This window comes from Desmodus rotundus, chromosome 5, assembly GCF_022682495.2.
Source record: "Desmodus rotundus isolate HL8 chromosome 5, HLdesRot8A.1, whole genome shotgun sequence".
NCBI lineage: Eukaryota > Metazoa > Chordata > Mammalia > Chiroptera > Phyllostomidae > Desmodus > Desmodus rotundus.
This window is the reverse complement of record NC_071391.1, coordinates 24,312,215-24,316,934: the sequence shown is the minus strand read 5'-3', so window position 1 is coordinate 24,316,934 and position 4,720 is coordinate 24,312,215. Positions and strand designations below refer to the sequence as shown.

General features: G+C 32.9%; 1 protein-coding gene across 1 annotated transcript in view; it reads right to left on the bottom strand.

Annotated features, from left to right (window-relative positions):
- Nucleotides 1-4,720, bottom strand: part of DCDC1 (doublecortin domain containing 1) — a 367,520-nt gene that overhangs the window by 268,607 nt on the left and 94,193 nt on the right. The gene's annotated exons all lie outside the window — the stretch shown is intronic.

The window sequence follows — 4,720 nt, the reverse complement described above, 5'->3', positions numbered from 1 at the left end:
CGAGAGGTCTCCAGCGTGAAACTTCACAAACCACTTTTGACATGTTTGGTGAGTCACAGCAGCTTCTCCATACACTGCACAAATCTTTTTTTGCATTTCAGTTGTGTTTTTACCTTTCTTGAAATAATAAACCTTAATATGCCAAAAATGTTGCTTATTTTCTTCTGTCTTCAATAGTAAAATGGCTACACAAAAATTCACCAATTTTGATAAGTTTTTTCTAATGCACAATGATATGACAGCTGTCACAATACAATCTAACAAAATTGTTTTGAATGAAGTTAAAGACAACTAAGCACTACTAGAACCATCATACAGAAAAACTAAGTGAACTTTTTAGCCAACCCAATATAACCTGACTGAAAATAATATCTTAGTCCCAAAGTCATGCCATTGCCTATATGTCTCCTTTTCAAACCCTCCCCACAGTTCACCTGATGAAACATACCTAGCCCGCTCTCACAGCAAAAATAGCACTGTAGTCCCTCTACAACTCTATCTTGCTGTCTCATTCTGGACAAGTATCTTAATTGTCTTATCTAAAATATTAATTTAAAAAGGTATCACTTATACATAGAATCTTTAAAAAAGTCAAATTCATAGAAACAGAGTGGGGGGAAATGGGAGAGGTTGATAATGGGTAGAAACTTTCAGCTATAAGATGAATAAGGTCTGAGACTCTAATATAAAACATGATCATTATAGTTGATGACTATAGCTAAAATTTGCTAAGAGTAGAACTTAAATATTCTCACATATATACATGATATATGTTGATTAACTAGATGGTAGGAATCTTTTCACAATGTATACATATATCAAACCACAACAATGTATACTTTATGTATCTTATAATTTCATTTGTCAAATATACCTCAATAAAGCTAAAAAAATAAATATGAAGATGAAAGTGATGATGATGATGGTAACTAATACCTACTGACCACCTACTATGTCCAGGTACTGTTGAGAATAGTGTCGTATACATTTACTATTTAATCCTCACAACAACCCAGTGAGGTGAGTAGTATTATTGCTGTTGTTCTGCTTACTATCTATAAAATGAGAGGACTGGATCACACGGCCTCCAAAGTGCACTTCAACCTTAAAATGATTTCATTCTCTTTTTCATTCTATGTTTAACCTTTCTTTTATTTAAGTCCCCATACAATATAGACTTCATACCATATGTTTTTAGCACTTAATTATATACTGCAAAGTATATCTGCAAAGTATATTCCCTAATAGTTTCATATGTGTATGTTTTATCTCTAATAAAAGAATGTAAGCTTCCCAAAGTCAAGGTCTCGGATAGTTCTACTGTATCCTCCATCCTGGTTAACACACAGCCTGAGCACCTAAGGAGTAATCAGTACTACATCATTTGAGATGGTTTCTTTGATTCTCTCATTTTTTGAGGGGGGGGGGATGGGAGTTGGGGGAAGTGGATGTTTTCTCACCAAAAGAAAAGGTTAATTCAGTTAACCTGGTATAGATGGCAAATAGACTGTTAGCTATGTGAGTATGGGTTTTCCCTACCATTTTTTTGTTTGTTTTGCAAAGATTAGAGTACCTTATCTACCAGAGTACCTTATCTACTACCCAACACTGAATTAAACCCAGATCATGTTAAAAGAGCCTTTATTATTTTGTTAGCCATAAAATGTGGAATCCCATGCCAGACGTATAATTACAGTATCTAGACTGAATTTCTTCTTCCTTCTAGAATAGCACTGTCCAATAGAATTTTCAGTGCTGATGTGGCTATGGAGTGTTTGAAATGTGGATAATGGCACAGAGAAACTAAACTTTTTAATTTTCTTTAATCATAATTCATTTAAATTTTAAGCCCACACCACATGGAAATAGAGTATTGGGCAATATAACTCTAGAAATAACTCAACTACGGCTTGCCAAGGCTGAAGACGAGGATCTTTCCAGTACATTTTATTTCCGCTACCGTTCTCTTCCCTGAAACTTCCAACGTCTACTTTCCAGTGACATATGTTAAGTATTGATAAACAGACTCTTGCCATATCCTTTTTCTATGCATAATTGGCTTTGTTTAGGAACTTGAAATCCTTTCAAAATGTAACAGCATGTTAATTATTTTTTAAGAAATCATATAGAATTGATTTTCTGATATAGTTAGTGAGAAAATTTGACTGGAGAGTAATAAATTAATGTTATTTTCATATTTTGTGACATATATAAAATATAAGCAAATAATGAATTATATTATTTAAAAATCAGCAATTTGTTCTTATGATGGATATATTCAAACTAGTGTTATTAACAACAGGTGAGAGGAAACCACTATATGTTTCTTAATAAAATAAAGCAAAGCAACAATTTCCAAAATGTTTACACTTAAGAGTCTCCCTTTCATCAACTAGTAGTCAGCTTTAATAATCAAAGATTTTTAATTAACAGCCCTAGTCAATGTGGCTCAGTTGGATGGAGCATGGTCCATGGACCCAAGGTTCGCAGGTTCGATTTCCAGTCAGGGCATTTGCCTGGGTTTCAGGTTCGGTCCGAGGTCAGGACACATTCGGGAGGCAACCAATGTTTCCCTCTCATCAATGTTTCTCTACCTTTCTCTCTCTCTCTCCTCTCTCTCTCTAAAATCAATGAGCATGTCCTTGGGTGAGGATTTAAAAGATTTTAACTAACAATCACTGACAACATTGATCAATTTGAATAGAAAATTAGAAAATATGAGTCAATCCTCAAGACAGTTGGTTCTCCTCCCCCTAAGAATGTGCCTTCAATACTGTTTTAGTTCTTCAAGGAAAAGGGAAAAATTCATATTCTTGTCCACTCACACAAACCTCCCAGTGAGCATTATTGTTTAGGAGGCGGGGGTGGCAGGCAGGGTGCCCAGGATGTTGATGGAACAGATAGGATGTCAGGTGAAGATAGAACACTGTGCCCTCTCTAACCAGCTGAAGACTCGGCATGATTGTTTTCTTACAAATAATACCTGTGGGTGTTGAAACTGTTCAGAGAACCCATCAAACACACTCTTTCACTTTGCTGCTGTAACTCTATAAAATTTATTCTCATTTCAAAAGACTCATAGGCCATAATACCTGTAGGTGGTTGAGTAATTTAAAGAAAATTTGTCAGGTCTACTTTCACTTACTTTACCAGAACAATTCTATTTACTGGAGGCTTTAAAATGCAATGTTTTCTATTCAGTATGATTAAAAATTTCAAAACAAGAGCACTTCATCTAGTTGAAGAGTTGTCTTAAACATAAGTAGAGAAAATATGCTAACTAGGATGTTTGAGGACAAAACTTTGATCAACAAAGGAAAATGCATGTTATAATCATTCCTATTTTTTACATTTATAAAAGCCATTCACACTAAGACATATGAGAACAGAAAATACCTAAAAAGAATAATATTAGGGAAAATGCATTACTAATATATTAATGCAAAATTATTGTTCTCAGTGAAATCTGAAAGCTGAGGTCTAGAAACTTATAAGTTATCTATTCAAATTGAAACATTTAGAAGAATAAAAATAATAACCTTTCCAGATTAGTTAACTTTCCTTGTCGTCTATATCCATATTAACTTTATATTAAGTATCATAAAACACTTAAATGTAGATTTAATTTTTTTTCCTATTACATAATTGGCATTTTCAGTCACAAGTTCAGAGAGAGAAAGAAATCAATAATACTTAGTTTAAGAATGCATTTTCCATACTAGTTCATTCAAAAAATTATAAAATTAAATAAGCTTTCAATTAGAAGTATTGATTTAAAGATGAAGACATATTCTTAGATAATCCCCAAATGGAACATACTCTTTAAAATGATTATAATCATGCTGTGAAAGACTAAGATATTATAAAAGACTATCCTCTTCTATAATTATTTTAAAATACCATTTTTAAGATAAGTTGGCTCTTATTTTTGCAAGCGCTTAATATTAATCAATATAATACTTTGAATTGAAAGCTACCAAACTGAGATGCAAATAAAGCACCCTGTTTTATATAACCGAATTATGGCATTAAAAAAAAAGAAACACCTTTAAGTTCAATCTTTTTACAAAGTGACTTATTTAATAAATAGTTTTTATGGTAAAAAGTTCAATTTTGAGCTGGAGATACGTATTTGACATTTGGTAGTAAAATTATAAAAGAATTAGAGAAAATACAGATTTGAAAATGTTTCTCATGACTTAAACATTTTTAAAACCAATCAAATAAAAGGTTCCATGAAGATAAATGTGTCAAGGATTAATAATGGAAAATAAACAGTATTTCAATATCATTTCTTGTTTTATCTCACTGTCAGCTCTTTCCCTTTGCAATAATTACCTATGCACAAACTCTAGATGGCAATATTGCACTTACTGTACTTGCGAGGAAATTGCCACAGTCGGTCCCCACACAGCCTCTTTATCAACATTTTATGTGCCACGGATCTATAGCCTCTTATTATAAGTGTAATGAAGCAGAAGTTATTGAAGCGTTTTATTGATTGCTCAGATCACAAGTTTACTGCCATACTGAATTGGCACCTTACTCGCTGAAGCAAACTGCTGACACCTTTTTTAAAAAGTGACAACTACATCTATTTCATGACCAGAAATCCATTTTCATCTCTATCAAGACAAGAATGCAATTTTCACTTCATTTAACTGATGTTAGGCCTGCTCAAAGCATGACACTTAGAAAAAGACACAAGTTTAAGGTTCTT